Here is a 23340-nt window from a genome sequence, read left to right on the forward strand (position 1 = left end):
GCCTGCACGTGGAGTAAGGCCCGTGCTGCAGGCACCACGTTCCTCAGCCTCAGAGCCCCTGAGAGTAGACTGCTTTTGCTATAGATTTGGTGCCCAGACCTGGCCTGAACTCGTGTGATGCTTTTTATAATCTTTATTCCACTCGGTATGAATATTCTTGAATTTCAGTGCACACTGCTAATGTGTTTTCTTATGGCTGCTGTCCTAGACTTCACTGGGTAATATATAATAGATACACACAATTCTTTTCTGAAATCCCTAAATTCGGAACCCTGAAACACATCTGGCATTGGTTTGGGGCAGGGACCGGGAGCGGTAGAGCCTCAGCTCATAGGTGGTTGTAGCGAGTCCGGTGTGTATCATATTCACGTGTCACTATGTATGTGAAACTCCTGGCAGTTAGCTGGCATCCCGCAAGTGCAGCTATGAGCAGGCTTCTAACTTCCATGTGTGCGTTTTCACTTTCCCATTTGGTTCCTCCGCTTGCCCAGCACCTTCGTATTTGGTCTACCAGACTTTATTCTTCAGATAATTCGGTAGTTCCTGTAGATCAGAAGTGCATTGAATCAGCAGCTGGGTATCCACAGTCCACTCCGTGCATGTGTCTGGATGTCACGGGAGAGCAAAGTGTGTGTACGACAGGGTCCCTGCTGGCCAAGAGCTTAGAAGGTAGTCTTGGAAATAGAAAATGTGGAAAGGTTTTTTTTTTTTTTTTTTTAAAGCACCTATGTAATAACATTTCAAGCCAAGAAGAGAGGTTGCATTAGAAGCTTATGCTCCTGGCCCCCTGGCCAGCTCTTTATAAAGGGGGCAGTTCTCGCTGGGTGTGGGAGCCCCATGCACTTCACAAGGATGGCGTCTCAGAACCTTCGCTCCCAGGCTCTTGCATTTCTTTTCACCCAGGTGATGGGTGCCTGGGAGGCCCTCAGGGCAGTGCCCTGTGCTGGTGAAGGGCGTGGGCCCTGTAGCCGGCCTGCTCACAGCCCTGTGGCTCCGGACAGTCTCCATCTCTCCAGCCTCTGTCTGGCCGTTTGTGGAGAGTCTGATGACCACCGCATACACCACAGAAAATGCACAGACGGAATGCTTGACTTGGAGGAGGTTGCCCTGTGCAGTTGGCTAACAGAACTGCCTAAATACTCAGAGAAATGCCGAGTTTACCTCTGTGCCTAGATAAACAGCTATGCCTTCCCCATTTTACTGACCTGAGACACGGAGCCTGAGGTTCTCCAGTGTGCCTGCCAGTGCTCCTTTCAGCCTTGACTGACCCAGGCTAGGAAGACAACTGGGCCATGTTCTGTACAGTCATGGGTGACGCGTGTCAGCATGTCCCCAGCTTTGCACTGTGACGACCCCCCCGCCCCGTGACAGAAGAGTGGGCATGTGGCTTGTACCCTTCCAGGGGCCAAGAAAGTGGCTGTTCTCCACACAGGGTTTTTGTGGTTTGTTTTATCTGAAGTTCATAGGAATTTTGCGTTTTTCTATGTGGTATGTGTTGTAATATTACAACCCTGTAAAATAAATCTGTGCACCAATGGACCGTCCAGGCAGAGAAGCTGTGCCTGTCCTCCCATGGTGCCTGACTCAGCGCGGCACTTTGAGAAGCGCAAGGACAGACTTTGACCTTCCTTGGGCAGAGCAGAGTCTGTGTTGAGATTGACATGTCTTTAGTCCCTTAATTACTTGTCTTCAATTTTCTTTCCTTTTGGCCCTTAAGGGAGTATTTGTTCTACGTGTATATTTGGTGCCTTTTGATTTAGATAATTTGGGTAATTGGCAACCAGTTTTGAGCTTATTAAAAATTTTGATCTGGATACCAGCATCACCAGTCACATCAGGGGGGCATTAGAAGGCTGAGAGCCTCACTGGCTGCTTGTTTTGTGTGTGAGTGCTCTTGTAGGAGGGAGGAAAAAGTTAAAGCCTCAAAAGCTCTGTGGTAAACTGATGTGGGATCTGATACTGCACACGTCTCCAGTGATTTAAAGCCTGTCAGTTGACTCTCTCATGGAGGGCAGTGCACGTACGGGCAGTGGGCTGGAGAGGGTGTCCACGTGAGGCCGTCACTGCTCTCGGTCCGGGGCCTCCGGGGCCTGGGAGCCCCCTTGAGAAGGAATCCCCCTCTGGGCTGGAGATGGCCCTCCTGGGATGCAGCGGGGCCTGGAGCCGCAACTGCCCGCGATGTCCGTTGGGTCCTGGCCATGGGGCAGGGAGAGCCGCGGAGGCACCACGGAGCCTGCCTGTAGCCTCCTCTGTGGGCCCCCCCCAGTTGTACATCTGGGGCAGCAGCTACACAGGCCGTGTTCTCAAGTGCTGTGGAGGGCCTCGGTCAGCGCAGGTGGTTTACGTGGGGGAAGCTTCATCTCATAGGAATGGAGAGGCTCGGGGACGAGTTCCCTCCCTAGAGTGAGAGGCGGCCCTTCCAGAGATTCTCACATCGAGATTCACTCTCTGCAGAGGAAGTGTCAGCATTGCTTGATGTCATGGTTCAAAACCACACCAGGATGGGGGTGAGTGTATGTGTGTGTGTATCTGTTTTGCTTTCAGTTTCAGTGGAGGATGTAAGTTGGGTCAGTTTTTAAGCAAGCAGGTCAGACTTAATAGAATTTTATCCCTGCTTCCTTGGTCATATCGACAGTATGAGAAAACTGTTTGGTCTAGGATAGGTGTTCTCAGCTGGGAGAGGGAATGGCGATTTTGTCCCTCAGGGACAGTTGGTGACGTCAGAGTGGGTGGGCAGTGCTGTTGGTATTTAGGAGTACAGGCCTTAGACATCCTCCAGTGCCCAGAATATTCTCCTGCAAAGAATCGTCTGGCCCGAAATATCAGTTGTGCCACGGATGAAAATATTGGGGTGGAGATTGTTCGGAGATACTCCCTTCTTGATTCCCAGTGGTGTGTTATTACTATGATTTAATGTTTTTGTAAGGTGAGGCGCTTACAGAAGCTTCAGTCTTTAGCCACTCAGCGAGATCTCAAGGATTAAAACCATCTTATTGATTTATTTTATTGAGGTGTAGTTGATGGACCGTATGACATGCTTCCAGTGTACAGCATTGACTCACAATTTTTAGAGGCTGTACACTCCATTTAGAGTTATTTTAAAGGATTGGCTGTACTGCTCCTGTTGTACAGAAAAGTCTTGGAGATAGTGGGGTTCTACTAGGCGTGTGTGTTAAAATGAGCAGAGGGAATGGGAACCCCGATGTCCATCAGGTCTGTTGGGATCACCCCCCTTATTTACATTTGTTTTTTATTATGGTTGGTTTACAGTGTTCTGCCCATTTCTGCCGCACAGCAGAGTGACCCAGTCGTACACACACATTCTTTCTCTCAGTTTACCCTCCACCTGTTGCATCACAAGTGATTGGATATAGTTCCCGTGCAACACAGCAGGATCCCATTGCCCATCCACTGCAAATGTAACGGTTTCATCTACGACCCCCAGACCCCCAGTCCATCCCACTCCCTCCCCCCAGCAAACACAAGTCTGTCCTCCAAGTCCAGACTTAAAACCCTTTTTAAGATACCGTAAGTTACACTGAAACTTTGGTCAGCAGAATGGGAATTTTTTTTTTAGTAGATATCATTAGAAAAATAAAGTAATTTTCCAGCTGTGGTTCCCAAGTTCCCCAAATTTATGTCTTTAACCCACAGCTCTCTTCAAGCTTTAGATTTAACCACGCGTATTTATTTAACAGCTCTTGATGGAGTCCTCAGTGTGTGCCAGGCGCCATCACACAGGGACAGACAGGGAAGTCCATGTGCTGATTCCGTAGTAGGGTGGGATGGGTGGGGTTGGGGGCAGGGCAAGAACAGGACACTTACTCGGGAGGGCTGGAAGCCGAGGACCTGCAGGGGAAGGAGGCGTGTGTCCCTGCGCCCTGAGAGGGCGTGACCAGACTCAGCTGAGGCTACCTGAGGCTGCGCTGGGATGTCTCCCGACCTGCGGAACTCTTGAGCCCTCCCTACGCCCAGCCGGCTGCTTGAGCCACAGATGGGGGAGCCTTCCGTGATCCCTGTCTCCCCCGTTTGGTCCGTGGCACTCAGTCCTGCGTCCTGCTTTTCTTCGTGTCGCTGGTCCCTGCCTGGTACAGGCCTCTGGCTGATGTTGCGGCTCTGACTCGTTCTGCTTCACTCCAGGCCCTTCTCCATACGGTGGCCAGAAACAGAGACTGCCTCCCGCCCTTCCGTGAAAACCCTTCCGTGCCTTCCCCCGGCACTCGGGAAATTCAGCGTGCTCCTCACCAGCCCTGTGCCATCCTTCCTGCTGAAGCTCCCGTCTAGCCTCCCCGGGGCCACTTTTCAGAAGAACCGTCTGGCCAGAGGCTGCGTCTCTTCTCTGCACTCCTGCCTGCCCTGCCTGCGGCTTCCTCCCTCTTCCTCCGGTGGGCCTGGAGCCCCTTCCCACCCCGCCTGGTTCCTGCAGGTGCCCCTTACACTGGCCATGTTTAGATGAGAAGCCACTCACCTGGCTGTGCTCCCTGGGAGGGAGGTGATGATTCAGAAGGCCCACCCTCCTTCCCGCAGGGCTGGGGTTTTTGCATAGGGGATTTTTCTGTCAGTTATTTTTTCCTCACCTTTTGGAGTATTAAAAGAGCCGGGGCAGTGGTGTGTGTGTGTGTGTGTGTGTGTGTGTGTGTGTGTGTGTGTGTGTCGGGGCGGGGGGTAGGTGCGGAGACCGTACCTCCTGGGGGGGCTCTCTCATCCCCACAGCCGGCTTACCCTCTCCCCTCCAGAGCCGGGGCAGTGGTGTGTGTGTGTGTGTGTGTGTGTGTGTGTGTCGGGGCGGGGGGGTAGGTGCGGAGACCGTACCTCCTGGGGGGGCTCTCTGATCCCCACAGCCGGCTTACGCCTCTCCCCTCCAGAGCCGGGGCAGTGGTGTGTGTGTGTGTGTGTGTGTGTGTGTGTGTGTGTGTGTGTCGGGGCGGGGGGGGGGGTGCGGGGACCGTACCTCCTGGGGGGGCTCTCTGATCCCCACAGCCGGCTTACGCTTCACCCCTCCACAGTGCACAGAAAGACGGTCACGCGCTGACTTGGTTGGGGCGCTTTTGGGGTAGAGCATGGTGAGTTGTCTTCTTACGAAAAGGGAAATGGAAGCGTCGTGCCACGGTTTCGGCGTAATTCCTCCAGCATGCAAATCGGTGCTGCAAGGAGGCTGGGGCCGTGTAGGTCTATGCTCTGCTGGTCCTCAAGACGGCCTGCCGTCCATGCAGGCTTGTTTTGCTAGATGTGAAAGAACCCATCCTCCAGGTGTTCATGACTGAGTAGTAGTGTGTTTATCTGGCTCAGCTTTTTGGATGAGCAGGATGTGGAGGTGGGCACAGAGGGTTTGCCTGGCCTTGTCCCTTATTTGCCACAGGCAGAGGCTGGAGAATTCCTAAGTTTCCCAGTGGAAGATGAGTCTAAGTGGAGGAGCCTACCTGTTAGGACTGCAAGGGATTCCAGGTGGCCTCTGAGAAAAGAAAGCCTCTGATTTCTTGGTCACAGAAACGTCTGAGTCTCTAGCAGGTGGAGATCAATGAGCTATTTTACAAGAAGTCATAAGCTGGAAATACTGAAGTACATTTTCCTAATGAGGGCAAAATACACCCTCCAACAGCTAATTGCTTTTTCTAGAAAAATTTGAATCCTGGTCTCAATTTTCATTTGTTTGAATTTGGTAAGATTGAAGGTTTTTTTTTTTTTTTTTCTTCCACACCTGCGTATCTCCTGAAAACTGCATATATACCACATAGGTATTGTTTTTAGGTTTTATAATGAAATCCTTTATAGTATAGAATTTTAAAGACCTGTGTGGACAGGAGCAGATCTTTGAAAGTAACCATTGATTCAGCATGAAAGTTCGTGTAGTTGAAATTAAACTAAGGAGTTTCACCACCTCTAATTCCAGGCAGTCTTCATGTATTCAGGATGCTCCTTAGAAATCTGCTGTACCAAAGACAAGTTCTTTAGCTGCTTGTGGTGGGAAATGCTTAAATTAGCAGTTTAAAATTCAGCACACTGTTCAGAAGTGATCGTTTTAAAAGATTCGTGGACAAAGCACCTTAAGTGTATTCATACCATGTAGTGGGTGCTATGGAGGATAAAAGTAGATTTTTCTTGCCTCCTAAGAACAGGTAGCCAGAGGAGGGGCAGATATGCAGACAGTGTTAGGCCAGTAGCAGAGTGCAGCAGGTGTGCTAGAGGGACAGTGTTAGTAGCCATGGTAGTAAGAGAGGCAGAGGCAGCGAGGAAGGAGACATCACAGCCCAGCGTGGGAGTGATGCTTTTGGAACAGGGGTTGGAAAACTGCAGGTCTGTAAATGGTTTTTTTTTTTTTTTTAAAGGTTATAAAAATAAGCAGAGAAGAATATGTTACAGAGACCATCAATGGTCTACAAAGCCTAAAGTATTTATTATCTGACTCTTGGTTTAAGGGTCAGGAAATGCTTTTCAAAGACGAAGACTTGAGCTGGCGTTTGGCAGGATAAATAGCATTTTGACGTTCAGGGCAGCAGCGGTGCGGGTCGGGGTGTTGCTGTGGGAGGGCCGGAGGCGAGAGGATGGGGAGCACAGGTTCTGTGCATCACACACATGCTGTGGGCCGCGGTTGGCGCTTCGGGTGGGCCACGTGTTTTGTGGGACCTGGGAAGAGGGGCAGAGAGTGTGGCTTAAATACCAACAAGCCTGAACTCACTTCTCAAGTGAGTCATGAGCTCTCAAAAGCTTTTGAGTAGGAGACTGTCAATGTCATATTAGAGTTAAGGGTGAGAAGTTGAAATAATAGGTCTTTGTCAGAGTTCCCATTGTGGCGTAGTGGAAATGAATCCCACTAGGAGCCATGAGGTCACAGGTTCGATCCCTGGCCTCGCTCAGTGGGCTAAGGATCCAGCGTGGCCGTGAGCTGTGGTGTGGGTCAAAGACACAGCTCTCATCCCAAGTTGCTGCGGCTCTGGTGTAGGCCTGCAGCTTTAGCTCTGATTTGACCTCTAGCCTGGGAATCTCCATATGCTGTGGGTGCGGCCCTAAAAAGACAAAAGATAATAAATAAATAAAAATTAATAGTTGATTTTTTCTGAGTCATGCTTTTCTAAACTATAAAATAGGGTTCTCTAGAAGTGATTGATTGTGTTGCTGGAGTTCCCATTGTAGCTCAGTGGTAACGAGCTACAGCTAGTATCCATGAGGACATGGGTTCGATCCCTGGCCTTGCTCAGTGGGTTAACGATCTGACATTGCCCTGAGCTGTGGTGTAGGTCCCAGATGTGGCTCGGATCCCACATTGCTGTGGCTGTGGTGTAGGCCAGCGGCTACAGCTCTGATTAGACCCCTAGCCTGGGAACCTCCATATGCTGCGGGTGTGGCCCTAAAAAGCAGAAAAAAAGGGGGGGGGGCGGTCTTGTTTGTTCCAGGGTCCTCCCTGAGGAGCCCTGACCAGTCCTGCGAGATCAGGCCCCTCCACCTAGGCTTGTCCATCTGGAGCCACCCTCCCGACCTGGCCCCTGAGGTTTGCTGTGGGCATGGGACACAGCCCCCACCCTTAGTGGAACTATGTGACTCAGTCTCCCCTTCCCCAGGACACCGAGTGTGGGAGACCGGGCCCCCGGTATTAGCAACAAACACACGAGTCCCTGTGGGCTTCACTTCAGGATGACCAGCATCTGCTTACACTTGCTCTCTCTTACTGAGCTTCCCAAAGGCCACACTGCTCCCATACCAGGATTTTAGTGTCCTGAAAGGGGTGTGTGTGTGTGTCTTTTATTTAAAAAAAAAAAAAAAGCCAAAAAAAGAGAAACTTTTAAAAAAGAAAAAAGTCAATGTCATGGCAGAATATTTAGAAAATGCAAATATTTCCCACTGCCTCACCACTGTCATTATTTTGGTCTATATCATTCATCTTTTGGGGAGGCATCATCTTATATCTTTTTATAATAATTGGAATATAATTAAACAGGTTTTTTTTGGCTTTTGTCTTTTTAGGGCCACACTCATGGCATATGGAGGTTCCCAGGCTAGGGGTCCAATTGGAGCCAGCCTACACCACGCCACAGCCATGCCAGATCTGATCCACGTCTGCAACCTACACCACAGCTCACGGCAGCGCCAAATCCTTAACCTACTGAGCGAGGCCAGGGATCAAACCCACAACCTCATGGTTGTTGGATTCCTTTCCGATGTGCCAAGACGGGAACTCCTAATTAAACAATTTCTGTTATTTTTTCTTTTTTGGCCCTCAGAAGTTCCTGGAGCCAGGGATTGAATCCTCGCCATGGCAGCAGCTGGAGCTGCTGCAGCGACCATGCTGGATCTTTAACCCACTGAGCCGTAAGAGGACTTCCAGTGTTGAATTGGAGCTGTAGCTGCCAGCCTCCACCACAGCCATAGCAACACGGGATCTGAGCCACCTCTTCGACCTACCCCACCGCTCTTGGCAATGCAGATCCTTAACTCACTGAGTGAGAACAGGGATCGAACCTGCATCCTCAAGGATACTACTTGGGTTCTTAACCCACTGAACCACAACGGGAACCCCCACACCCCTTTTTATTCAAAAAGGAATGCCCTTTCAGTTACAGGGGAATTGTTTTAACAGGCAAATCAAAAGATGCAAAATACGGAGTTCCCATCGTGGCGCAGTGGTTAACGAATCCGACTAGGAACCATGAGGTTGCAGGTTCGGTCCCTGCCCTTGCTCAGTGGGTTAAGGATCCGGCGTTGCCGTGAGCTGTGGTGTAGGTTGCAGACGCGGCTCGGATCCCACGTTGCTGTGGCTCTGGTGTAGGCTGGCAGCTACGGCTCCGGTTCGACCCCTAGCCTGGGAACCTCCACATGCTGCGGGAGTGGCCCAAGAAATGGCAAAAAGACAAAAAAAAAAAAAAAAAAGATGCTCAACTTCCCTAATTATTAGAGAAATGCAAATCAAAACTACAATGAGACATCCCCTCATACCAGTCAGAATGGCCATCATTAAAAAAAAAAAAAGATGAAAAATACAAATACAGTTCTGCTCACTCATGTCCCTATATGTTCTCCTAAGCCATCTTTGGGACATACATATATTTTCTTTTTGTAAAGCTAGAACTATTCTTTATCACACCATTTTATAATCTACTTTTAAAAATAATGGCATTACGGAGATGTAATTCAGATGTAATATTCGCCCTTTAAAAAGGTACAAGTCGGTCATTTAGCACAGTCAGGAACTGGCAGTGATTACCGCTTTCTAGTTTTAGAACCTCTCCATCCTCCCCAGAAGAAACATTGTGCCTGAGGGGTCCCTTCTCGCTCTCCCCTCCCCCAGCCTTGGACCGTCATTCATCTGTGTTCTGCCTCTGTTGATCTTCCATTTCTGGAAATTTCATGCAAATAGGATCATACAAAATGCGGTCTTTTGTGACTGATTTTTTTGTATATAACAGTGTTTTCAAGGTTCATCCATTTCCTACTATATAACAGCAATTCCTGTTGATAGGCGAATAATATTCCATTGTACCAACAGGCCACATTTTGTTTGTACATTCATCAGTTATGGACCGTTGATGGTTGGTCCCCCCTTTTTGGATATGACGCACAATGCTGCTGCAGACCGTCCTCTAAAGTTTTTGTGAGAACCTAAGTTTGGTTCTTTTCCCGAGTTTTTGTATCTGTTGTAAACAGCTGGATCATGTGGGAACTCTGTGTTTAACTCTGAAAGACTGCTAGACCATTTTTCAAAGCCGCTGATGACATTTTACATTCCCATCAGCAATAAATGAAAGTTTCCGTTTCTCCTCATCTTCACCAAACCCTTGTTATTGTCTGTCTTTTTTATGTTAGCCATCCTGGTAGATATGAAAGTGGATATGAAATGGCACCTCGTCTGTGGTTTTGGTTTGCATTTCCCTGATGACTTAATTATGTTAAACATCCTTTTGTGTGCTTGTTGACCATTTAGATATCTCCCTTGGAAAAATGTCTCTTCATGTCCTTTGCTCATTTTTAGAGTTGGGTTGTCTTTTTGTTATTAAGTTACGAGTTCTTTATATACTCTGAATACAATTCCTTTATTACATAGATGACTTGTAAATATTTTCTCCATGTTGTGAGGTGTCTTTTCACTTTCTTGATAGTGTCCTCTGATGCACAAAAGTCTTTGTCTGGATGACATGCCGTTTATCTATTTTTTTCCTCTGATTGCTTGTGGTTTTGGTGTTGAATTTAAGAGACCACTGCCTGGTCCAGGTCAGGAAGATTTACTCCAGTTTTCTTCTGTGAGTTATATAGTTTTAGCTCTTTAACCTGTGACCCATTTTGAGTTAATTTCTTTTGTATGGTGTGAGGAGTCTAGTTTCAATCTTTCGCGTGTGGATATCCAGTCGTCTGTTCATTAAAAAGACGAATCTTTCCCTCATCAAATGGTCCTGGTGCCTTTGTCAGAAGTTAAATGACCGCCAAGGCAAGGGCTTATTTCTCTACTCTGACTCCTGTGCTGAGGATCTATGTGTCTGTCCTTATGCCAGTACCTTCTTGATGACTTAGCTTCGTGGTGAGTGTTGAAATTGGAAAGAATGCATCTTCCAAATTTATTCTTCTTTTTAAAGCCTGTTTTGTCTGTTCTGAGTACCGTGTGCTTTTATGGCTTCCTCTGTGCATTTTAGGACCCATTTGTCGATCTCTGCAGCATGTAACTTTTTCACTTATCATACCATGGACAGTTTCCCACTTCTTAGTCTATAATTGTGCCCAGTCCAGATTGAGATGTTCTTTGTGTCAAATGACAACAGATTTCAAAGAGTTTATGTGGGGAAAACCCACAATGTATATCTCATTTGTAATTTTTTAGCTTGGTGACATGTTATATTGGGCTAAATAGTACACGTTGCGTAAGTTTAATTTCTTTTTGCCTTTTTAATGGGGCCACTAGAAGCTTTAAATTAGCTCCGTGGCTGTCACATTTATGCTGGGCAGAAAAGAAGCACTTTAAACAGAGTGGTCTCTTTGGTTGTTGATGTGAGGATTCCGTGATTGCGTCGGGACAGACTTCCTTGACGCAGCTCTCTGTTGCTGGACACTGAGGTTGTTTCCAGTTTTCTCTGCTTTACACAGTGTCCTGGTGAGTAGTCACTTTGCAGCTGGGCCCTCCTGCACCCCAGCGATGGTGCCAGGATGGAGTTCATAAGGAGGACGTGGGCAGGTGTTTGCTGGACTTCTAAGTCTAGGGCTTGCAAACTCCTGTGCCAAGTAAGTGAATGAATGTTTTCATATTAACACAAACAGCGTTTCAAAACAAGGCTGCAAACAGATCCAGCAAATACTGATTGAGCCCCCCCACCTTGAGTCAGGTTTTGTTGGCGAATGAGTCCAAATTCTAGCCCCCTTGAAGTTTGTATTCTAACGGGCGAGAGCGATGGTTCACACACCAGTACCTGTGTCTGTGGGTGCTGAAGGGTGGTGTCAGGAGGACGGAGAAGCAGTGCTCTCCTGATAGAGTCGTCAGGGAAAGCCTTTCTGAGCAGTCAGCCTTTACCTGGGCGTGGAAACCTGGGGGCTAGAAGAAAGGAAGGGAGCCACGCGGCGATCTGGGGGAGGAGAGTTTTTAGGTAGAGGGGTCAGGAGGGTCAAAGGCCTTGTGGTGAGAATATGGGTCTTTTAGAAACAGGGAGGCTGCTGTGGCTGGAACTTGTTGCGAAGGAGTTGGGTTGGAGATGTGTTTTGAAGGTGGAGCTGACAGTCTTTTCTGCCGGGCTGGGTGCGGGGCATGGCCGGAAGGGAGGCGCTCGTGACCTGAGCAGTGGTGGGGTGCTGTTCACTGAGCTGGATTGCTAGAGGTGGGTCAGCAGGGAGGGCACCGAGTTCAGAAATGCCTTTTGGGTGTTCACCTGGAGGTGCTGAGCTGGCCGTTAGCTGTACTGGGCTGGAAGTCACGGGGGAGGCAGAGCCGGAGATGCCTGTTTGCAGTTGGGGAAAAGGCACGTGGACCTCAGGTGGGTTGAGTGAGCGTGATGGTTGGATTTGGGAGCTGGAGTCTCCGAGGGCGTGGGTGAGATTGGTGTGGGTGGGCTGCAGCGGGGCGGCGGGTGGAAGTGTTCAGGGGAGGGTGGGGTGTGCGTATGGACAGCTCCCACGAGTTTGCTCTGAAGTGAACAGAGGAATGGGGGGAGCTGGGCTAGACTGCCTCTTCCCGGCACTGCTGGGAGTGGTCCTGGAGAGAGCCTGAAATGGGGGCTGGGCTGGGATCTGGGCCGGTGTGCACGGTGGGCCTCGCTCACAGGGTCGGGAGAAGAGGCAGACTAGACTGTCAGCCTTCCATGTGACAGTGGAAGGATGAGAAATTTCCAGGTGTTTCTAAAAGCTGAGAGTGACACCAAGGGAAGGGGTGTTGTAGGGTTTGTATGGAGTTAAATGTAAAATTACCCTGAATTTTTAGCGTGAAACATAAGACTTGACATAAATTGAGTCACTTCAAAATGCTTATTACCCTGGGGGCTCTCTCTCCTGTGCCTTTGGGTGTGTTTTGGTGGAAAGTTTGAGAAGCCACTTCATTATTGTATTCTATTGTTACATTGTTAAATCTTACCCAAGTGACTGTTTAACCTTAAAGAGTTTGAGATGCACTTACCCATTTTGCTGTTCTTAATAGGGCTTTTGCAGCTGCTCCAAGTATCCCTCCATTTGTGCATCTTAATAGTTGCTTGGCAAGCCACTTCCTTCTGCACACACAGGGGAGGGTCACGCGGCGGACGGCCGGGTGTCTGTGGGTAGAATGGGACGGCCCTCAATTCCAGGCCTTTCCAGGGAGGCATCTGGAGGCCGGCAGGGCCCCTGAAGTGCACCACCTTCCAAGGACATTTTTGTGAACCTTCTCCCTCTTGTCACACAGTGATTAACCCATGCACTGCATGTGTCTTAATTCTGGCAGGTGGTTCGGGCAGTGCTGTTTGCCGCCTTCGTGCAGTGCTTCTTTCCTGTTTATCCCATTGCCCACTCTTCCTTTCTATACAGTTTTAGTAGAACTAGGTGCTGGCCCCCCCGCCCCATTTAGATTGTTCACCTTTCTTAGTAGAAAGCTCTGTGTACAGTTGGAGGCGCTTCACGGGATGGGAGCAGGAGAACAATCAGAGTTCCGGTCCCTCTTCCCGTTGGCAGATGAGATGGCTGAGGCGTGGGAGAGCTTGCTTGGGGATTGGAGGTTCACGTGCATGACCAGGTCGCGTGCTCCTTGTTCCCAGTTCTCCTGCAACCTTGCTCCTGCCGCCTGCTCCTGCCCTGCAGCCCAGAGCGAGGGTGTTCCTGCCTGGCCTGCAGCACTCCCCGTTCCTCAAGGCTGGCCCGCAGAGGGGAGGGCTCCCCTGGCCACCTTCGGCAGGATTCCTCTTGGAGCGTCTGCGCAGGCACCCCGACCCCAGCTGGCGTCCGTCCTGTGTGGCCGGGAGCACTCATTTATGACTTCCTGGTCTCCCCCCAGGCGCCGGGTGCCACGAAGGCGGGGAATCCGGCAGCCGGTGAGGGCTTTGGCACACTTGTGCCCAGAAAGTGTGTAGAGCAGGCAAATATGTATGTAAATCTAGGCTTTTACTCCAGGTGGCCGCCATCTCCTGGCCATTACGGGGGCTCGTGTGTCGCTGTTTCAGCCAGTGCCTGACCTGTTGGCACTTAGCACTCCTTCACAGCTCTTGGGGGCTGGGGTGTTTGGGAGGCTGGAGTTTTCGAGGTTTGAGAATGGAGTGAATGGCTGTGCCATCCACTGTGCAACATCCTCGGCTGCACCTGGAAATCAGACACTGAGATTTTGGCAGCAAGGCGTGTGCCTCCAGCAAGTGGGACTGAGACTGCGGCCTGCAACCCAGTGTTAGGAACACGTTCTCAGAGCTTTTGGGATTTTGGAATCACAGATAAGGGATTGTGGATGTGTTTGGTGGATGTCTGTTTTTCAGGCACTTGTGCCTTGCTCTGGAAAGGAGGAAGAAGTAGCGTCTGCCCTCCCGTGTGGGGCAGACAACCCATCCTGTGGCCTGAGGAGGGCTCTGCTGTCATCCCTCATTGCTTTCGAGAAGTGTGCCCCCAAGGGCGCTGGCTGCAGGGCCACTGCGCCTCAGGATAGGAAGCTGCTGTCCTGGTGCACCTGGATCCCCTTCCCGTGACACTGGGCGGGGGGGGCCCTTGTCATCTGTACCTGTTCCTTTGCCCCTCTGTCCCTTTCACTGGTTGTGAACCAAGCCTGGAGGCCGCTTCAAGGCCTTCAGGTCTGGGGCTGACCTGTCTGCAGGCTCACCACCCTTTGCCCTCTTGAGCTAAGAGTTTTTAACATTGGGTGGGTTTAATATACGTTTCCTGACTTTCAAAATATGAGTATAGTTTTACTTTAATGTTTTTAGGATGATTTTTGATGTAGATAGAAATCTTTATTTTAAACAAATTAGCTGCTGCTTTCTGAGATGGTGCTTGCATTTTGAAAAAATGTTTAATTACCAGGCTGTGGGAAAGCCTGCCCTTTCTTATTAGAAAGTGAAGAGCTATCACTCAGATATGGCTAAGTATGTATATTGCAAGCATTTAAAAAGGATACAGGGTGAAATAGCTGTTCCTGAAGCGGATGTCCCTTTGTATCACTTCCAGAGTTCTTCTGTGGTCTTCGATAAATCATGTAGATTGTTTTAACGCACATCTGAACATGTATACTAAAGATGATTCTCTCGAAAGATGCGGAATTATTTTTGTCCAGGGTACTGGACTTCAGATTTAATCTGACGCTGCATTAGAAACACACTTTCAGTCTTTCAGATTTTATGAGATATTATGGTTTTCAAAAAGACTTATAAGAACGGTGTTTTGCAGTGTATTTTAAGGTAGTTAAGAATAGAGTTTGTATGGTAAAAACTTCCTTCAAGACACATTCTGGGGTCAGTGGTTAATGGTGGATCACCCGAGTTTTGTGGTTAATAATTGCAAATAATTAATTTAACTCCTTGTGTTTTACCCTTTTGGGGGAACCAGCCTATAACATAAAACATACCTGGTGGTATTATCTTTGGTACAGATATATTAGGTTTGTAGAATGGGGTATTTGATTTGTTAGAGTGTGCACGTAACCCATAGATTATGTAGTATAAAATGTTTGCATCTGTATTGCATGTGCAAACATTAGCAGTTTCCAAGCATAGCCTTTAGAATATCATAGAAGATGAAGGGTTTTTTTTAAAAAGGTCATCATATAAAATTTGTGAGTTTTAATTGCCTAAGTGTTTCTTTCCCCTGGGGATTGTTTAAAAAAAAAAAAAACCACACACACACACACAAACCCGACACTGAATGTAGCATGTGAGAAACTGCTAAATGGATGCAACATTCTGTATAAGATTTTCCACAGAAGTTTATTCACAGTGAGGCACGCTGGGAAGGCTCCTTTAACACATTAGATGGTATCGTAATTTTGGAAAAACCATTTCACCGTAGGGGTGTTTACAAAAACTGAAGCCACCTCTGCCAGGTTTTGACATTGCTTAGCTATTTAGGTAGCAAGTGACGCAGTGTCAAAACCAATTTGAAATAACCTATGTTGTCAGCATGCAGATTTTCTTTATTCAGTATTTAAACTACAAACTTACCAGTCTGAGTAATTTGAAGTACAGTAGTTTAAAAAGACTTAGAATTACCAAACCGAAAATGTGTGCATATCTAAAGTAGTTTCTTTTCTTGATTTTGGTTAAGTTAACAGAAGTATCTTCACATCTGTAATTTCTGGTAACTTAATGAGAACACACTGAACTTTTGGGTCACAATAAATTTTCCCATTATGTAAAATATTTTACACGCTGGTTGACTCATTGTGACTTGTGAGTAGACGTGATTCTCTTCCTGCGGAAAATAGAGACGCGTTATTGTAATGACGATGCTAGCCAGTTACAGAGTCGTGCTTGGCCTGCCATGTGGTCTCCTGCTGGTGGCTTGTTGAAAACTCCAGGTGGACAAACGGCAGTAGGAGCCGGTTGGGAGCGCCTTGGCTGGGTGTTGGGAAGCCGTCTTTCTGTAAATCAGTCAGGCGGCTATTTCTCCCATACCTGGGCTTGCTTCTGCTTTGGTTTTTTTAAGTGATTTTTATTTTTTCTATTGTAGTTGGTTTACAGGGTTCTGCCAGTTTTCTGCTGTACAGCACAGTGACCCAGTCACACATACATGTATAGATTCTTTTTCTCATTGTTTCAGTTTTTACAAGTGTGATGCTTAGCACATTTGTTTTCTCCGACTGCAGTGACTCCAAGTCTTATAAATATTTGAGTCTTTTTTTTGTTTTTGTTTTTTATTTTAGGGTCGCACCTGCTGCATGTGGAAGTGCCCAGGTGAGGGGTGGAATCAGAGCTACAGTCGCCGGCCTACACCACAGCCACAGCAACGTGGGATCCGAGCCACATCTTCAACCTACCCACAGGTCACGGCAACTCTGGATCCTTAACCCACTGAGTGAGGCCAGGGATCGAACCCGAGTCCTCATGGATGCTAGTCAGGTTCGTTAACCACTGAGCCACGAAGGGAACTCCTATTTCTAGGTCTTAAAAATGCAAGTTCTTGGAGTTCCAGATGTGGCACAGTGGAAATGAATTCAACTAGTAACCATGAGGTTGTGGGTTCAGTATCTGGCCTGGCTCAGCAGGTTAAGGATTTGGCGTTGCCATGAGCTGTGGTGTAGGTTGCAGACATGGCTCGGATCTGGTGTTGGCTGTGGCTGTGGCGTAGCCTGGCAGCTGTAACTCCGATTTGACCCCTAGCCTGGGAACCTCCATATGCCCTGGGTGTGGCCCTAAAAAGCAAAAAAAAAAAAAAAAAAAAAAAAAAACAGCCAAGTGCTCGTATTTATTTCGTAGTGGAAAGAAGTGATGAGTACTTTTTGGCGATGGTGGTGCGGTTGATAGTTTCCATGGTGATCATCCTCCCCCATATTTACATGTGTAGATGTGGTAATTTATATTTTACAGTAACGCTAAAATCAAATGTTTTGTTACAAAATTCTTCAACTCCGAGATTTGGGTAAGAAAAGGTTACCCAAAACAGTTCTGAGTTGTTTTGAACAGCGAGAAGCTCATTTACAATTATATGGAAGGGGCACCCCAAAATAATGCATTTGAGAGTCATAATGAAGACGCTTGTAAGACCATTTTCCCTTTTTTGTTTGTTTCTTTGAGACGGAGAGCTGCCTCTTGGTAAGTGATGTTAACTCTCAGATGTTTGGCCTTTTGCCTGATTGTGTCATCTTTTTAGCAGAGGTATCACCTACCATGCAGTTCACCTATTCCAGAGCCCCTCCTTTTAGTATATTCGCAGAGTTGGGCACCTCTTGCCTATTTTGGACATTTCCTATGAATTGGATCATCCTTTACGTCATCTTTTAAGGCTGGCTTCTTTCACTTGGCATCATGTTTTTCAGGATTCATCCAGGTTGTAGCATGTGTCAACTGGTTGTTCCTTTTTGTTGCTGAATAATATTCCTTTGTACAGATGTACCACATTTTATGTATTCCTAAGTCCATCAATAGACATTTGCGTGGTGTCCGCTTTTTGGCTGTTCTGACTGGTGCATTTTGTGCAGGTGTTTGTGGGAGATGTTTTCATTTCTCTTGGGTACAGACATGGAGGAGTTTGTGCCAGCTTCTGATGCTGCTTTGACTGACTCTTCAGATCCCTTTAAATTTGTAAAGAGGCTTTTGCTTCTTGTAACTGGGGCTTCTTTGGCCTTTTTTGGGGGTGACCTGGTGGTTCCTGTTTCATGTTTGAAGCCCCTGGACTCCATTGCCAGCAACATAGAGAAGCAGCAGAAGTCCGGTATCCTTCTTTCCTGAGATCAGATCACATCTGCCGGTATCACAGGTCTTATCAAATAAGTGTCCTGTTAGATTTTTTGCAGCTAATAAGTGAAGTCTGTTTTGCATCCAAGTCAACTAAATCTTGTCTGTATTTTATATTTTTCCTATGTCCTTCTCCCTGCTTCTTTTTTTTTTTTTTTTTTTTTTTTTTTTTTGTCTTTTTTTGTTGTTGTTGTTGCTATTTCTCGGGCCGCTCCCGCGGCATATGGAGGTTCCCAGGCTAGGGGTTGAATTGGAGCCGTAGCCACCGGCCTACGCCAGAGCCACAGCAACGCGGGATCCGAGCCGCGTCTGCAACCTACACCACAGCTCACGGCAACGCCGGATCGTTAACCTGCTGAGCAAGGGCAGGGACTGAACCCGCAACCTCATGGTTCCTAGTCGGATTCGTTAACCACTGCGCCACGACGGGAACTCCTCCCTGCTTCTTCTTGAGGACACCCTTTATTCCTTGGCCCCAGCAGTATCTCTGTCTGTCTGTGTGTTTTCCTCTTAGGCAGTATACTGCTTTCTCCCTTGGCTTTGTTCATGGTAATTTTGGAAACTGGGTTGCCCGCTTTCAAAGTAGGGAACACCTTAAGATAGTAGTGATACTCGCGAACATTTTGTTAAATACGAAACGAGGCCTCTGGGGCTGTTTCCGTCGTTTGTATTGATACATTACCAGTATTAGCTGACTGCCCAAGTTAGCTATGAATTTGATTCCTGCTCTTTAGTAAAGGGATGGATCTTGCCACAGTCATTTCAGTTCATGGGGAGAGCCCTTTAGATCTCTCGTCACATATTTTAACTGAGTTAAGGAGTTCCTGTTGCGGCTCAGTGGATTAGGAACCTGACTCATATCCATGAGGATGTGGGTTCGATCCCTGGCCTTGCTCAGTGGGTTAAGGATCCAGTGTTGCCACAAGCTGCGGCATAGGTCGTGGATGTGGCTGGGATCTGGCGTTGCTGTGCCTGTGGCATAGGCTGGCAGCTGTGGCTCCAATTCGACCCCTACCCTGGGAACCTCTATGTGCCACAGAATAAAATAAACTAAACTAAGTTCAGCTTGGAAAAATTGAGTGCTTTGTGAACAGTGGTTTTATTTTGTAACAGTTGTGCCTTACATTTTGAGAGGCTTATACTTTCAGGTACTTTTCATATGCATTATAATAGTTAAAAATCAAATCAGTTCTGTAAAGTTTATAGGAATTTCTCTGAGGTTTATAGGACAAGAAATTCCAGATTCAGAGAGTGAGTGGAGTTCCCATCATGGCTCAGTAGAAACGAATCTGACGAGCATCCATGAGGAAGCAGGTTTGATCCCTGGCCTCACTCTGTTGGTTAAGGATCCAGCGTGCTGTGAGCTGTGGTGTAGGTCAAAGATGCGGCTCGGATCTGGCGTGGCTGTGGTGTAGGCTGGCGGCTACAGCTCTGGTTCGACCCCAGCCAGGGAACTTCCATATGCTGTGGGTGAAGCCCTAAAAAACAAAAAACAAAAACAAAGAAAGAGTGAGTGATTGGTTGGGGGACAGAGTGCCCTTTCTGCCCTGCGCCAGGCATGGGCTGGGAGGAGGCAGGATGTGGGGAGCAGGACCTGCCCTCACCAGGAGGGTTGTGCCAAGTCCAGGGCCAGCAGTTGGGCAGCATGCTTGAGCACCCAGTGGTGCACTTGAAAAATTACTTCTGTTCAAGTCTGGCATCTTCCTCACATGTAAAGTGGAGCAAATCAGAAGTCACCCCATGGCGACTGGGACTGCCACGTGCTGGACATGCGCTCACCGCCCTGGTTTGCAGCCAGTTGACGGTTGGCCTGGAAGGCGGGTCCTGTGCCTCCACCTCCTCACCCCCACCTCAGCCTTCCACCTCTGGCCCTGAAGACCCCACTGTCCAGGGTGCACTCCCCGGAAGCAGTTCTCCTTGCTGCGGCTGGAGGGGCGCTCAGCCCCAGGTCAGCTGTCAGCCCTGCTCTCCAGGCATTGCTTGCTGTGCACACCCTCCTCGGGGAGCCCTCTCAGGCTGGAGCCCAGGCTTCTGGTGCCCAGGCTCGGGGCCGAGCTGACCAGGCGGGGGCACGTGCCAGCACTGCCGCCGCCCGGGCCCTGGGGGCGAGCCCGCTGCAGGGCAGCCCTTGATCCTGATCTGAGAGGCAGAGTTCCACGGATCATCTGGGGGGGGCGCCCAGACTGGCGCCTGGAGGCCTTTGATGAGAGTCCTCTGAGTCTGTTCAGCCACTCTAGTGAGTCTCTATAAAGCAAAGAGAGATTCCCTCACGCTGCCTCTTTCTTCCTGCCTTCTGATCACCCACCGCGTGCTGTGAGATTATCCAGGCAGGAATTTACACACGAGGTGCCTCTGGTTTGGTCTAAAATACTCATTTTTTCATCGCTGCCCTTGGAGAGGAGGGACGATGCGGGAAGGCTGCAGTGCTTGCTTAGGTGCATCCCATCCCGCCCCCAACAGCTGAGCGTCGTCCTCTCCGGTGGGGCTGACGGGATGCTGGGTGCCTGGAAAAGCAGTTCCTGGCTGGGTGGGGTGTGGCCTGGGGAGCCTGGGACCCGGTGTCTTGGACTCCTGGCCCTCTCATCTGGACTGTGAGCCTGTCTGTGCCTCAGATGGGGATGATGCTGGAAGCCTTCCCAGAGGGACAGTGTTCGGTGCAGCTGTGGCTGGCGTGGAGAGCCCGCTGCAAGCTCTGGCCACAGCAGGTACAAAGGTGACTGCCCAGATGGTCAGTCCTTGCAGAAATGTCACTTCCTTGTAGTGTGAAGGGTGGCGAGAGCCCGGAGGAAGGCTCCTTGCTGCTGGGGTAGGGAGGGAGCTGTGAGGACTTCGTGGAGGAGAGGATTCTGGAGCCTGTGGTGTAGGGGGCCAGGTAGACAGAGGAAGGGAAGCGGAGGATTTGCAGCAAAGAGAAGAGCCCAGTGTTTGCAAGGCACTGCCCTCTCCTACTCTCCACGAGCACGTGGCAGTATGTTCCCTCACTGCTTAGTCCCTCACCTGACCCCCTACTGCTACCGAGGACCCGCTCAGTGTCAGCTCAGGACTAATGGGGGGAGAACGGAGCCGTGGGGGGGGGTGGCCAGCATCCCTGGGAGATGGCTGTTAACTGCGGGCAGGGGTTGGCGCGTGGCGTGGTACAGAGCTGCCCGCCAGTTCAGACTCTGCACCTCTGCCTGATCATGTGCCCCGTCAAGGGTGTGCCCAGGTGCAGACACCCCCCACCAGATGCTCTTGGTGGTGGCAGTGCCTGCCCCAGGCTGCCTGGAGGTTAGGTGGGCTTCAGAACAGAGCCGCCCACTCTTTTGCTGGGGACTCAAGGATATAGCACGTGCCAAGGCGCCCGTGTGTCATTCTGAGGGTGTTCCTCTCCTTCCCCAGCGGGGAGCTCACCCCTCAGCCCCTGCTCAGTGGCCTTCCTCACAGCCCCTGGCCTGGACCCCCAGACCTGCCCCAGCTCTGCCTCCCTGGTGTGCGGGCCTCTCCCGCGTGCAGGTCCTCATGCGTGGAAGGACATGTCCTCCGTTTGCCACCCACCGAGTGCCTCTGACCATCAGGACAGTGAGCGCTGTCTTGCTCAGGCCCTTTCACACACAGCACGTGGTTGGCGCTCACCAAATATATTGAATGAAGGAACCAGAATTAAAGGTCACTTAGTAAGCACGCTGCTATTTTAAGTTGTCTTTTTCTGACTTTGGTTGTAGCGTCAATGGTTTACTATTTCAAGTGCTCTGACCACATAATGGTTTTTACTGTCTGGGAAGGTAGCTGAGTGGTCAAGGTGATTGCTGCCCACAGAGGAACTAGAAGTGCTTGCTGCACTCGCATTTTCTGGAACGAAAGTCCTGGTTCGCTCCCAGTAGCTCCTCCGCAGGGGCCTTGGAGCTGGTGTGAGGCTGCAGCTGTGCAGGACTCTGGCAGGGAGTGCTTGAGCATGAAAGATGGTGTATCATCAGGCACGTTCCATTAATTTCAGTTCAGTTGTCAAAGCCGTCCTCTAGGAAAAACCCCAAGCTCGTCAGCCTTTAGGAAACAGGTTGGAAATCTAGACCTGCCCCCTGCCCCAGGTTTTTGCAACATTTTAAAAAAGATCCTTCCAAAATCTTTGTGATTCCAGAGGCAGCTTCCCGTGCTGGGGAGTCTCTCCAGCGCTCCTGCTTCCGAGGTTGGTAGCTTTCAGAAAGACTGCAATGCAGCGCTCACCAAAGTCCCTGTTAATATGGAAACGGCCGGCCGGCCCGTGAGGGCTCTTGCTCGCCTTCGCAGCCGCCACCGCCGCTGCCGCCGGTGGCCTGCAGTCTGCAGGAGGGCATGACGGAGGTGATGCTCCCTGGACCTGGCTGATTAGTGCCGAGAATGGAGGCAGTTTGGGAGGACGCCATGGCAGCAGAGACATGCCCTGCAGCAGCTCTGTCACGGCCCTGATGCAGTGGGCTTCCTGGGAATGTGAGGCCGAAGATGCCTTTGCAGTTAGGGCATGGTGATTTGTTTTCTCCTCGGTGTTCACGGTGGATTAGGAGAAGGTAAGGGACTTTAAAAACCAGGCATAATGTCTGTTTTAAATGTTTGTCAATATCCCTGAGGCAGGAAAAGAATTGTGATGGAGTAGATCTCTTCTGAACCTAGGAAATAAAACTTTGATTTCTTATTAAGGACAGTTTGGATGTTTGAACAGCTGCCTTATTTGTGTTAACAGATGCCCTCTAAATAAATGATAAAAGATGTTCCTTAGAGAGATCTGCCTTTTCTTTGACTTGCTAAACATGGTCAAATTCTAGAGATGTAGCTGTGGATGGAGTGAATGTGTTTGTTTCTTCAACTTAAGCGATGACAGCCTGCGTGAATCTGGCAGGGAACACTTTGTTTTAGGAAATCTCAGCCATGTGGCGTGGATGATGAAGGGTGATATCCTTCGCTCTCATTTGCCTTCAGAGGAGCATTTTTGGGTGTGTGGAGCCCTGTCCTTATCCTGGGGTGAGTTGGGTACTTCCTCCAGCTGTTCCTCTTTGTTTATCGAAGAGGCAGGCTGAGAGTCAGATTTATTTTGCTATGAATTGGTGGCTCCAAACTGTATTAAATACTTTACAGGTGGTCATTTATATGTCCACCGCCAAGGAATATAATGTCAGGGTTACCATGGCGACTGCACGCTTTCTGAGGAGCTTATGAATGGGGTCTGAACCTTCCGGCGTTTTAAGTGAGATGTTCCAGCTGAGAGGCGGCATCCGTGATTAGTGTAAATAAATTCTGCCTCCCTTGTGCAGCACCTTCTTTCTGCGGGTTCACCACAGCTGTGCCTTCACCTCAGCTCTTTCTCTGGTGGCATCTGCCTCAGTCTCTTGGCTCCTGGCAACAGACTGTGTTTGAGAGGTGGTTTTCGATCTGAGGTTGGGGACTAGCCTGCACATGTGCAGTATCCTGGCACTGCCGTCTGTGGGCAGTGTAGACGCGGCTGGCGGTCCTCGACACCCCAAAGCACACTTGGGGCCCGGGTGCTGCTGTGGTTCTGGCAGAATCCTCTCCATCCGAAGAGCGTCTCTGCAGTAAC

At 49.3% G+C, this 23340-nt stretch overlaps 1 protein-coding gene across 10 annotated transcripts in view; it reads left to right on the plus strand.

The window, feature by feature from the left end:
* The window catches only part of TRAF3 (TNF receptor associated factor 3), a 119184-nt gene that overhangs the window by 22718 nt on the left and 73126 nt on the right, over positions 1-23340 (plus strand). Inside the window, exon 1 of one of the 10 annotated variants that reach the window (XM_013978421.2) lies at positions 19216-22315. The exons of the other annotated variants lie outside the window; for them this stretch is intronic. The gene's annotated coding sequence lies outside the window, so the exon portion shown is untranslated. Of the gene's footprint in view, positions 1-19215; positions 22316-23340 lie in introns of those variants that run through there. 10 annotated transcript variants of the gene reach the window in all.

The sequence above is a fragment of the Sus scrofa genome, unplaced genomic scaffold (genome assembly GCF_000003025.6).
Source record: "Sus scrofa isolate TJ Tabasco breed Duroc unplaced genomic scaffold, Sscrofa11.1 Contig1914, whole genome shotgun sequence".
NCBI classification, from domain to species: domain Eukaryota; kingdom Metazoa; phylum Chordata; class Mammalia; order Artiodactyla; family Suidae; genus Sus; species Sus scrofa.